Source organism: Typopeltis vanoorti, chromosome 3 (genome assembly GCF_054136105.1).
Source record: "Typopeltis vanoorti isolate ZY-2024b chromosome 3, IOZ_Tvanoo_1.0, whole genome shotgun sequence".
Taxonomy (NCBI): Eukaryota; Metazoa; Arthropoda; class Arachnida; order Uropygi; family Thelyphonidae; genus Typopeltis; species Typopeltis vanoorti.
In genome coordinates this window covers 8,499,822-8,513,801 of record NC_143551.1, presented here as the reverse complement: position 1 = coordinate 8,513,801, position 13,980 = coordinate 8,499,822, and positions in this window count along the sequence as shown.

The window sequence follows — 13,980 nt, the reverse complement described above, 5'->3', positions numbered from 1 at the left end:
ATCTTGTTTCTTTTTTCACTGCCTTTGAAGGAATGGCTCTTCAAAAATCCTGATTCCTTTATAACGTGTCCACGAAACAGTGAAAGCCATCTGGTCTGTGCGATTTTTTGGGGCAGCAGCTTCCCCCAAGTTATGTTTATTAGCACGTAAACCCTGCGATTCAATCTGAGATAAATATTTCTCAGATTGAACGATAAACTGGGTGAGATGACAAGCTTAACACGGACCTACCGGTGTAAATGAAAAATATGTGCGACGAATGATTTTTGATTGTAGGTAATATCGGCACATAATTTTAAGGGTCCACGGAATCATCTGAAAATAATTCCTAACAGAATTTCGAAATACTAATGCTGAATTCTTTCTCTATATCTTAGGTTAGACTGTTATTATAACACAAAAAGTGTCCCTAATTGTAGGAATAGGAAATAGTCCAACTTTCAGTCAACGACTAGCCACAGCACCTGTGTTAATAAGTTTATTTGGTGGGAGACTTGTGCGGTGTACACAATCGTAAGTCGCTTCTATGATATGAATAGAAGAAAGAGTTAAGTTTAGTTTAATTTTATGGTAGCGATCTCTGCCGAAAAATAAAAAACCACAAGTATTCGCTTTACATTTGAATACTCTGAAATGTTCTTATCTGTGCCATATAATGAATGCATCTTTCCTTGTTCTAAATGAGGTTCTCCATAATATAATCAATAGGGTCGATACCTTCTATTTCACAAACGATCTTCAGATGTAATCTCTTCACAGCAAGAAAGGTATATTTACGAGGACTTCTCTTCTTAAGTCGGATGTGGTCTCGAGATACTTCAGCAAAATAGAGTATTTTTATCCTAATTAATACATGTATAAAACTCTCCAAAGAAGTAGTTTATTGTCATAATACACTCCCCTCATCATTTTAGTTTGCAATTCAAGCTAACGCTATGTTAATTTGCTGGCGATGCGTCTCCCTCTTTGGCAGAATAGTTAACGCTCATACCTCCCACCTGTCCGTTGGAGGTAGATCGATTCAAATTCAGACGTGAACGTGGATTTAAAAAAAAAAAACGTTTTTAGGGGTAAGAAAATATTCTTCTCCCTGGGATATCACCCTACGCACCGTTGGATGCCTGAAGGGGCTTGCAGAAATTGGATGTCTGGTTATTTGAGCAACGTGTCTGGATCATCTTAGACACTCATGGTGGTAATGCTCAAGATGGTAGCAATTGGTTGGTTGGCAACATTAAAAAAAGAAATTCGGTTGATGAAAATTGGGTAACACAATGCTGAATAATAGTTAATTACATTTTCTACATCCTGAACAGTAATTGATTTACAAGCATTTATATCATCATCATCATCTTAATATTTCTCAATAATAAGAGTGACCTTTTGACTTGATTCATTCTTAAATGTTCCTGTTGTTGCATACGTAAAATATTCCCTTCAGCGTATATACGGTTTTTGTTTAATGCGATTGCGTTTTTTATTTAATATTAGGCTTGCTCTTACGTTTTTACTTTCAGTGTATCTTAATTTCATTTGTAGTCAACGTGGTTTACAACCCTCATCAACTTCAATATTGTATATTTATTTCAATATTGTATATTTATTTATATTTCACTTCCTTTGCAATGTTTGAATAAGCATATGAAAGTGTTTTGTGTGCTAAATGAGAATTGAGATTTCCGAAAAATAATATATATTTTTTAATTATTAATAGTTTTAAAGTGACAACCGATATTTGTAATTTTATTTTCCAAGTTGAAAGGATTTTTATGATAATTTAAATCTTTTCTTGGTGTAATGTCATTTCTGTAATTAGTGAAAATATTAATTGCAAATTATTTACCTCATATTTGGCCTTATAAGTGTACGAAGTGATTTCCAACACTTTCAGAATAATCACCATTCTGAAGTTCGCACAACTGAAAAAAAGAAAGAAAAAAAGTGGGCTGTTGATCCTGAATAAATGCATATCAATTGGCATATTCTGATATTTTTTAAAATTTAAATCTCGCTACAAGAAAGTGACTAGTATAAAATACCATGCATGTTACTCACATTTGAATTTTTTTTTAACATTAGGAAAATAGCGATAATTTATACATGAATTGGCAAACGAGGAAATTTCGCACTTCAGTGACATGCTGGTATCAGTGGGGTACCTAAAGTGCTGATAAGTGTAGAATTTATAATTGACACTTGGCACCTTCTTAATAACTAATTTTAAAGATCTCAGCTTAGTGTTAGCACAGTAATGAATTGTGTTCTCCAATACGGAGTAAGACATACAGTATAGTTTGGAAAGATTGACCTGAGTAATGAAAGCATTTTCGAAATACCTTGACTTTCTTTCAATTAAACTTCCTCGAAGTAAAACGCCTTTTCTCAATTTAGTGCATCCGTCTGATTTCCCCCCTATGATAGATAATAGTTCAAAATTTCTACCATTTGCTTTTGTCTGCTAAAATTTTTTATATCAGAAAAACTTTCAACGAAAATGTGCCGATTATAAAAACACCGCAAAGCTGCACCCACGTTTGTGATTCCAGTGATTTCTTTTCTCAAACTTAACAATTTTTGCTATGCTTCATCCATCACCTTTAACCCACAAGCACTCCATATCGCAGAGTGCCACGTATGCTCTTCTTTTGCTGATTTCAATTTTACACTCCAGACATCTAGTCTTAATACATTGCTCTTTTTATTTCATCTTTACCACGAATATGTTCATCGTTCATTCCACTTAGGATTTTTTATTTGGTAATGAAGATTCGTTTTGGGACACTTCTCGAAATACGAGGGGTTTCCGAAAAGTAAGGCAAGGCGGTTTTCCTAATAACAATGAAAGGGAAATGAGATAAAACACGGTGAACCAGTGTCGCATTCAGGATTTAATTTTTTTTTTTGGGGGGGGGAGTTGGGGGGGTTGAATAGGCGATTTGAGAATAAACACTGCGCATCGCATACGTCCTATGACTGAGCATCTGCAATGATTGCCAATACATGATCGCCTCTGGCCCTGCTCGGGCAAACGAAGTACCGCTCGGTCCGCCCGAGCACTACTTCGTTTGCATTGTGTTCACAGCAGCCGTGATTCCCGAGAGCTATACGGTATCCCCACTGTATGTGACCGCCAATTCATAAGTAAAGAGAAGACACGACACAACATAAATAAAATATTTAAAAAATGAATTTCAATTAGGAAAAGATTTTTGGAAAATTTTCTAGTGTTTTTTATTTCTTTTTTTTTTATTTGGAGGATATGAAAGCTTGAAAATAAGTAAAACAAATGATAAATGAGATGAGCAGGAAGTGGAGACATGACAGTTTTCAAAAAATCATTACGGTAGAATCATAATAAACATGAAGGTATTAAGAAGGAAATTTACACAGTTAATATCCAAGAATTCTTTAGGGAGAAGGAATCTAAGTTATCCTGGTGACTTGAACAGGACTGGAGATTAAAATCAGAAATATAGATGTTGGAAGCCAAATCGGAAGGAAAACGAACAAGAGTAATCCCGCCATATAGAGCCCATTAATGAATTAAGAAGGACATTAAAAGACTAAAATGGCAATACCGGAGGCCGTATTATAGATAACAGATTAATGTGAAGAAGAATGGTTAATAGGCGATTTATGTCAACCGAATAGTAAATCTCCGCCATCGGTACTCGTACATATCCTCAGGGTGCATATTAGGAATTGGTGATGATAATGAAGTTGATTATATAAATGCGTACGAGTGTTGTAATAGTTGTTGTAAAGTAAAGGTTCAGCATAAACGAATTCAAGAGGATCACTTGCTTCGAGATAATATTTTTCTATTCTTTCCTTTATTTTTGTCGTTATATTTATTTATTCCCTTTATAGTTTTTAAAGAAATTTAATTGATACAATATACTCACCTTAGGTCGGATTTGTTGCAAGTTTTCTGTAATGCAAAAGACACAACCATAATATTTTATTTATGTCATTTGATGTACAAATTACAATATACGAATTCAGTTATCACAGAATATTAAAATTAATTAAGTAAATCACAATTCCAGAAAGAATAATAATAAATTATTAATTGCTAATGAAATACCGCATAAATATATAAATCATCCAAAGAGATTTTGACATGCACCATACACATTGTGTAATGTCTCATTATTATTATTATTATTATTATTATTATTATTATTATTATTATTATTATTATTATTATTATTAAGAGAGCACCCCATGGAGTCAAAGACTAATCGAGGGAAGCATACTCCGCAAACCAGTTATCATACTTATTCTTAAATTCATTCACACGTCTTGCACTCACAACATCCAAACCAATCCATTCCAATCATGCACCACCTTTGAGAAAAAAATCTAGCCCTCACATCCTTCTTAGTAGCCTTCATTCTCAGCTTCAAAGGATGCCCTCTAGTCCTTTCTCCACCCTCCATAAATTGAAAAATTCCATCAATTGAAATCCTGGATGAACCTTTCAGAAGTTTGTAAGTCTCAATTGTATCACCCCTCTTTCTCCTGTTTGCTAGTATCCGCAGTCTACAAATTCTCAATCTGACTTCAAAATCAGTACTACACAGTCTGAGATTATTTTGAACACTCTTCTTTGTATTCTCTTCAGTATATTAGAATCGCAACAGAAATCAGGAGACCAGAGCTGCGCACAATAGTCCAAGTGAGGTCTTATCACGGCCTTGTAAAGAAACAAAATGACATCCTTATATTTACTTATGAACGTTCATTTCAGAATTGCAATTAACTTTTTCATAGGAAGATTAACTTCATGGCTCCTGAAGTTCATCTTCCTATTTATTAATACCCCAAGATCCCTAGCCTCATCAGTTTCTTCTAGCCTAATCCCACCAATATAATACGACATTGGATATCTAATCATGCCGAAGTGAATGATTTTACATTTACTGACATTGAATTGACACCCATTTTTGCATGCCCACAATTCCAACATATTCAAATTATTATGCAACTGCATATTAGCGGCATTCCTGATTATCCTACCTATCTTTGCATCATCACCAAATAGCCGTATAGCGCTTGTCAAATCCCTCCCAATATTATTAATCAACAGATTGAATAAAAGTGGACCAAGCACTGATCCTTGTGGTACACCACTTGTTACCTTACACCTTGCAGACTCAGATACCCTGTATACCACTTTTTTATATCTCTCAGTTAGCCATCTTCTTGACCACGCTAATATTCTATAATCCAAACCCATATTCTCCAATTTATGCAATAGTCTACCATACCATATTCTGTGAAAAGCCTTATCAAAATCCCAAAGTATCACGGTTATCCATTCCCTTTGTCAAGTTCAATGGTAACAGTGTCATAGAATGTGAGCAAGTTGCTAAAACATGACCTCCACTTAGTAAACCCATGTTGTTCATTGCAAAGTAGATATTCACTCTCAACCCATTTCTGAATGCGGGCCCTGACCAATTTTTTCAAAATTTTCACCACCACTCCTGAGATACTAATTGATCGATAGTTGGATACATCGATCTTTGTACCACCCTTGTGCAATGGAATTACCATACATTGTTTCCATTACAGCGGAATCATCCCTGTTCTGAGAAATTGTATTAAATAGTCTGGTCAAAGGAATGGCCAGTTCAGCTGAACACTCGTTTAGCAGACGTGCTGATATTCCATCAGTCCCTATTGATGAATTTTTATTCAATGTGTGCAACAGCTCTAATACCTCGGCCTCACACACACCTGCGTTTCTTCATCTAGAAGAGGTAACAGTGAGCTCAATGTTGCGGTCACCAGGTTGGTAGATTTAACGAAATGGGCAATCATTAACTGAACAACCTCTTCTGCATCAGTAGCCCTCACGAAATCTAGATTTAGAAGAGTTATTCTTTCATATTCATTATTTCTTTTACTTGCAGCATATCGATAGAATTCTTGTGGGTTGTCTTTAGCACACAGAGCCAGTTTCTTTTCATAGTCTGCTTTGCTTTCCGTACAACAGTTGTGACTAATCAATCTTGCTGCTTATAACGTTCATAACTGAGGTCATCCTTATGCAAACGGTATTCCTTCCACATCCGTTTTTTATGAATCTCTTGCTTAATAGGATTACACATCCATTTGACTTCTATCATATTTATTCTTCGAACTCTCAGGATACACTTTGTTTCGAATCAATTAAGTATTGTTTAAATGCTTTCCATGCACTGTTGATATTCTTTCCATCGAGCAACCGATTCCATTCCACTCAACTCAGTATACTCCTCAGTTGGTCATAATTTCCTGCTTTGTAGTTCAGCATGTAACCTTTTCTGAATGGAACATTCATAAACTTAGTCACTTCCCAAGTGAGTACTGCATGATTGATCACTGTCACCAACTGGAGGCAGAATTGTTACATCTTTAACTGAAATGTCCTCTGACACTATAATCAAATCCAGCACTCTTTGACCTCGAGTTCCTTCTGTCACATGCTGCTTGAGAAGGTTGTCCGGCAACAGCTCGATAAATGAGTTTTCATTCTTCTCACGAGACCACTGCTACATAATCAATATTTGTATAATTAAAGTCTCCCATTATGATTACTCATTTCGTGCTCAACGTTTTTATTTGGCGATGCATTTTTTCATCACTAGCAACCGATCCACCCAGATTGTTACAACACTCCACTATATAATTAGTCTTGTTAGATTCCACCTCACACCAGATGGCTTCAAACTCACTGCCATATGAAACATTGTTAGTAGTATTACTACAATCATAGGTCTCAACTCTAACTGATTTTAATTCATCCGATATCATTAGCAGAACTCCCCCTCCTCTCCTTTGTTTCCATCCTTAAAATACTGTACCCATGACACTCGACACCAATGTTAGTAGATCTGAGTCTAATAGCCAGGCCTCACCAATACCTACAATCTGAGTTCGGAACATATTGACAAAGAGCAACGAACTCGATTGCTTTTTTTTCTGATACTCCTAGCATTCGCGTACAGACATAATAATCTATTTGTTTGTTCTTTTGCATTGTCTTGTCTGCAGTCTGCTTGATACACAACTTGCAGATCTCTATTATTTAGTAATGCCTTACACATGTCTACATGTGTAAGGCATTACACGTGCATTACATATGTAGACATCTTTGCACACATATGATGGTCGAACAGAAATCCGAAATCGTTCTCTCCTCGTCAACATTTCCATGGCAAAGTTCATTCCCATCATTAATACTGTATCTCTTACACTCACATTCACACCATTCCTCCCTTTATAATTTAGTTTCCCTGACTCTCTGTGTTAGGTCCCATACCAGGTATTAGTTTTTCCAGACTCCTGATACCAAACGCATCAGTGTAGGCCATCCCTCTTATACAAATCCAATCTTTCCTCAAACTCACTCCACACATCCAAAAACTCACATCCATTCCTTCTACACAACGTACGCATCGAATCGTTTGCCATCATCGCCCTTCTTCTGAATTCATTTTTATCACAGCGAGTAAAACAGTAACGATTTTCACTTTCTCACTCTTCACTCTCGCCTCTTCCAGCAACCCTTTCATGTCCTCTCTCATATTGAACTTATCGCCAGTTAAATCGTTCGTACCTACTACAACTACGATTTCGTTTATTTTTCTTTTCTGTTTTTGAATTGCTTGTTTTATATTTTTAATTTTCGCTCCAGGAAAACTCGATGTTATGACTCGCTCGTCTATAGCATGTTTTACTAAAGAGTCACCATACCAAATAACTTCTTTCTTTTTACTAACAACGTGACTTATCTGATTTCCGTTTCCTGACTTACGTTCTTTCATTACTCTACTGGTTGTTCCCACCAAGTAGCAAGATCAGACGCTGATCTCGAATGAAGCTCACATTCCTCTCACAAGTAGGGTTCAAACTATTTAATGTAAATTAAGCATATTTTCATTCACTACCTCGTTTATATTAAATAAGCTTAACCGCAATAAGGTTTTCTCTTGCTCAACGGTAGTTTTCTGTTTGAGTCGAACTTCAAGCTACAGTTGCGATCGTATATTTAGCTAAATTATGATGATTACACCCACCCACCCACCCACCCACACAGAAACTCCGCGTAGTCGTGTTGCTTGACTCGAGTGCTCAGTTCGGCTGACACATTCCAAGTACATCGTTGAACCATACACGCTCGCGCTCTCGTGTGTCTATGTGTGTGTGTGTGTGTGTGTGTGTGTTTCAGCGAAGTACTTGGAATGTCAGCTGAACTCAGTTCTCGAATCAAGCAACACGACTTCGAGGGTTTTCACTTTCGTAATGAAATGTCCGCCGGAGAGAAGGTTTCTCCATGACTGCACTAGTAACTGCTCTGCAATTGTTCCCCGAAGAACCTGCCATTATTGGCGATCAGCCCAAGTGTATCATTTTAATATGCTGAAAGGCAACAGATAATAAAGTTATTATTACAGAAGAGTTTTGTGTCGTCATGAAGGTCCATTCGGACTCAAAGATTAGAAATAAGTATCTGTTTAATATTCTCTCTCTCTATATATATACTGTATATATATCCCTATGTGAGTGTCTTAAATTTCCATGCTGAATGACAAGCTGCTGTCACTCATTTCAGCCTTTGTTGCGTGAAGTGTGTATTTTCTGATAGGATTTCAGATTTTGGAATTTTGGTTTTTGGTCTCGTGTGTATCGTATGACGTCATACTTGAATTTTGGTTCATGTGTAACAGCTATTGTAGAAAATAGAAGAAAGATGTTTTGAAATTCAAATTCATAATATGAATATGAGTTTGAGCAATTTGAATGTGTCATCTCGTGAGGAATTTAAATTCACTTCGGAATGTGTACCATTAAAACATTACTCGTTTACCAACGAATAATCAGCATTATGTTCGGATTACGTATGCTGATCTCCCTTTGCTTCGTGATTCTCAAGCATAGATAATAAGTTGGGTTCGAATAATATTTAAAGAAATATTATAAGAACACCGAAAATAAATTAATTTAAGGAAGTAAATAAACTAATACAGTAAATGAATGCAACAGTTTAGGAAACACTTACCAAGTCCGTTGAAGTGTATGTTATCGAATATGTTGACGACCTAACAGAGAACAGAAAACGTTAGTGTTTTTTAAATATACAAAATCCTTAATTAGGAAATATATCGATTTCCTAATTAAGGATTTTAATTAGGAAATTAAAACTGATCTCGGTTTTTACGCGACGATCAATTGTCACTGAATTTATTCATATACATTTTGTTGTTGTCATTAACGAAAAAACTCTTCGTAACTGGCTTGTTAAATAACATCAAATATGTTCTTCACGAAAATAAAAATGATTTTACCTAATACCTATTAAAACGATTGTTATTTGTATTTTAACTATATTGGTGCATTTTTTCATCATGGGATTTATTATAGTTACGTTTTCTATTTTTCTTCTTACAAAAGGTCTAATCCTTGTCGACGTCTTGCCACAGTTTGTCGAGATATTCACGTACCTGTGCTTGAATGGAGCAAACTTGAAAGCTGGGCTGCTATGGTTTATCGTTTTGCTCTTATAACCAACAATATATCCCCATGTAGAGCATGTGACCTCATAGCAAACGTCCGGAACACATTCATTTGAAATGTTGAACTTTGAAACGGTTTGAAACCTTGTCCAGAGCCGGGATACAACGCTTTGTGAAGCTCCAAAATCTCTGGCAATATCAGTAAATCTGCGGCTTTCTTCTAGCTTCCCAATAATTCTTCCCGTCGTGAAATCAGGACATCCAAGTTTGTTACTTTATTCCTTTTCGAAAAGAGTTTTTTCCAAACACAGTTCTCTTAACCCAGCCTTTTGCCTTTTATTCTGTTGTGTGCTGCCATTACCACTTGGAGCAAGATTCGAAAATCTTAATCTGTATTCTCTAATGTATTTTTCAGGTAAACTTTCTGGCAAAAAGGACAAGCGATGGACAGTACAGTAAATGAGAGGAATGGATGGTTCTGGAGTTACTGTTCTCCAAAGAGTTGAAGCTTGAAGAAAACGTACGATACCATCTGAGCACTTGTCAAGAATTCCTGTGGCGTATCAATTAGATTTGGAGTGGTCATATGGCTTCTGCTAATGTCCAATATAAATGTGAATAGACAATCCACATTTTTTCTTTTTTATGCAGGTTTACAAATTTCTGTTTCCCTGAAAACATTTCATTCCTATTGGAGGTTGACTACTTTGAAATGCTGACTGATTGGTTTTAATTATAGCCGAAACAACTGGAATTATGTGTCCGTTCAGTTTCAACTCATAACTCTTGATGTTCTCTTTCTGTTTTCCTCTGATGTGATATGGAAAATTCACAGTTGTCGAAAAGAAACACCGAGATACCTCTTTTCATATCTAAACTATCTTCGGCACAAAAACCTTTAATAAGGTTCCACTCGTCCTAGACGAAATGTGAACCCATCTTTGCAATGAAGTGATGATCGAGCTGGCAATTATTATTTTGAATGGCAAACTGCTGCCAGTTTAGCATTGCAAGCACAAATCTTTGATGATTTAAAATCGTATGTGTTGAATAATAACTCGATATTTAGTCCTTGTGCATAGAGAAATCGTAGATATTTATAATTTAAAACTTATGTTCAACAAGTGAGAGGACGGAAATATTGGCATTCTTGTCTCCAAGCATAGAGATTTTCTGAAAATCTCTCTTTGAAACGTACAAGCCCATACTCAAGTAGTTAGGGATGCTCTTTATTGCAACCATAATTCATTTGTATTTTTCGATATATTTTTATCACATTTTTCTTAATTGGTTATGCATTAATCGTTTATCCATCAACTAAAATCTTTAACATAAACCCTCCTCCACAGCATAGCGATGAGATAGTAATAGCGATGCATGCCTGATATCGGTGTTTCCCTGTCGAAGCATATTCGTTCGTCTCCTGTGGTCAGAATGATCTCAATTCGAATCCTATCTTGAACACGAAGTATCCTCATAAGGAGATTTCATCTGAACCGGGCTTTTTAAGAATGTATCAAGGTTTCATCCTCCAAAATTCGGGTTTTTTATTCCTCTCTCCACCCACGTCCGAAAAAAAAAAATAATAAATCTACGAGAAGAATACACACTAATTATCGTCATAATTAAAGGTCTGCCGAAAGTATTCAAAGGAAGATACCATCTTAATCCACATCATTCCGTTTCATCAGACCATGATGATGATAATAATCATGAGAAATCTGTCAGGGATTCTGAATTTAAACATTTTTCGCCGCGTAACTGAAATCGTATTTACTTATAGTGAATTACTTACTGGCAGTCCAGTTTACACTTCACGTGACAGTTCTTCGTTTCATCCTTTTTGAAATCGGTGTCTGAAATTCAAATTAAAATTCATCTCTTTCATTACAGTTAAAATGAAAACGGTTTTATATTCTGTAAAATTATTTAATTTATATTAATTAAAATAAATTAATTTTATAGTCTTTAAAAGAAATTTGTTATTATATTCTCTTTGATTATTTCGTATAGCTTAATATTATATAGCCTTAGGATACTTAAAAATTGTTTTTATTCACATGGGTATAGTGAGTTTGTTAACTTTATTTGGATAATTTTCTCTTTTTTTTAATCAATGGAATTAGTTGTTCCCTTTATGCAAATGCAACATTTTCGTCCTTGCTATCTCTTTGAAAACCGGAATTATTAGTTTCCACAAATAATTCCACTCTCTGCAACTTGCTGAAGCCTTGCCATATTTTTTCCTTTTTTCCCTTCCTGTGTACATCACAAAGCTACCACCGGAATCTCTGCTGTATCCATTTTCATTACGTGTGTCCAATCAGTTTCAACTTGTACATTTTTTTCACTACTGATACTTTTATTGGTTCATCATTTGTTATACGTTAGAGCCAAATTATTTTTCATATTTTATGAAAAAACAAATCGAAACTATTTTATTGAGGTTTTTATTTTTTTTCAGTCAGATTCGATCTTCGTGCTGAATATAATAATACACCCTTTATTATTATTATTATTATTATTATTATTATTATTATTATTATTATTATTATTAGGATAATCTATCAACGATCAACAAAAAACTACCAGCACAAAGCCAACAGCAAACCACCTGTAACAAAACAGGAACTGAAGGAAGAACCCTTACCACTAAAACCTGAGACGACTCCAGGAATAGACAAAATAAGGTTCATAGACCTTTTAACACACTTTGAAGAAATAAATGCAATACTTTGAGACTAAAGTACATAATATTTCACAGTAACTCAAAACTGGGATAATAACGCCTATTTACAAACATAAGAAAAGAAACGATACTCAGAACTATAGACCAATAGCTAATCTACCTGTAATTTCAAACATTCTAGAAAAAATAACACACACCAGACTACAGAACTATTTACAGAAGTACAACATTATCTCGCAAAACGAATGCGGCTTTCAGAAACCAAAAAGCACCATCACTTTATTAGAAGACATCGCCGATGCCATAAACAAAGTCCTCGATAAAAACAAGTACTCTATCCTTATACTGCTTGACTTATCCATAGCTTTTGATACACTTGAACATGACATAGTACTGACTAAATTATACTCAATCTGGATAAGAGGAACACTGCATACATGGTTCAGGAACAATCTCTCAAACAGAACACAAGTAACAAAAATAGCCTCATGTTACACCTGGGGTATACAATTAAAACACGGTGTCTCACAAGGCGCAAAATTATCGGCTACTATATTCAATATTTACATTACAGTGTTCATAACCAGACCACACGAAGTCAAATATTTCAATACGCAGATGAGACCGTGGTACTAGCATTTCACACAGGCATCGACACAACCCTCGCCAAAGCACAACAAGACCTAAATGAAATAACAGATTACTTCTACCAAAACTCAATTGTAATCAATGACACCAAGATATAGATGTTAATAATACATAACCCAGATTCACGTGCCCCGCACCACTATCGCTACACTGTCATACACATCACTGCATTAACAACAAAAATGCCTGCAAATGTCTCGAAATCAAACCCATAATACATGCAAAATATCTTGGCTTTTACATAGATTACCATATTAAATGGACAAAACATATAAATTACCTACATACTAAACTGCGCATCATCACAGCAAACTCTTCAAAGTAAAAAAGAAACATGATTCCATCTAACATACAAAGGTGGTCTGAAAAGTTCTCGGCCTCGACCATAAATGGCAACACTACGAGCAAGATTGTATTTTTTCAAAGTTCGTACATCTGTCATAAGCATCCATAATATATAAGGAACTAATTCAAATAATAATGAACATACAGATATATATATATATATATGTGTATCTTCTTTAAAGAATTTATATATATATATATATATATATATATATATATATATATATATATATATATATATATATATATATATATATATATATATATATATATATATATATATATATATATATATATATATATATATATATATATATTTACAAGCAGAATTGAAGCAGAATTGAAGCTGTGATCGATTAGCATCGATCACAGCTTCAATTCTGCTTCGGAACCTCGAACAAGCTGATGCTACAGTCTCCCTGGGAAGGGCCGCAAAAACTGTTTTAATTTTATCCATTAACTGGGCTTTTGTATTACTGGAAGTGCGATTGGTGTCTTTTTCAACTGCGCCCCATACAAAATAATCCATGGGGTTAAGGTCTGGGGAGTTTGGAGGCCAAACATTTGGACTGGTGAAGTCGTAGAAATTTTCAGACAACCATTTTTGACTTTTCCCAGAGGTGTGGCAAGGGGCCGAATCCTGCTGCCATACATACGGCCTACCATTGGCTACCCTTGTTATCCAGGGCTTGACTACAGTTAGCAACTCCACGAACAAAGCCCGAATTCCAATGCCAGGGTTCTTCAACACCTGTTCCTGCAGATTTGCGAGGAATTCTGCTGTACGAACGC